This window comes from Protobothrops mucrosquamatus, unplaced genomic scaffold, assembly GCF_001527695.2.
Source record: "Protobothrops mucrosquamatus isolate PMUCROS unplaced genomic scaffold, P.Mucros_1.0 scaffold157, whole genome shotgun sequence".
Classification (NCBI taxonomy): Eukaryota; Metazoa; Chordata; class Lepidosauria; order Squamata; family Viperidae; genus Protobothrops; species Protobothrops mucrosquamatus.
Window position 1 is genome coordinate 386,325 of NW_015386521.1, and position 371 is coordinate 386,695.

A 371-nucleotide genomic window follows, 5' to 3' on the forward strand; every position below is an offset into this window, starting at 1 on the left:
GATAGATTAGATAGATAGATAGATAGATAGATAGATAGATAGATTAGATAGATAGATAGATAATAGATAGATTAGATAGATAGATAGATAGATAGATAGATGATAGATAGATATAGATAGATGATAGATAATAGATAGATTAGATAGATAGATAGATAGATTAGATAGATAGATAGATAGATAGATTAGATAGATAGATAGATAGATGATAGATAGATTAGATAGATAGATAGATAGATAGATTAGATAGATTAGATAGATAGATAGATAGATAGATAGATTAGATAGATAGATAGATAGATAGATAGATTAGATAGATAGATAGATAGATAGATAGATAGATAGATAGATAGATAGATAGATAGATGGTA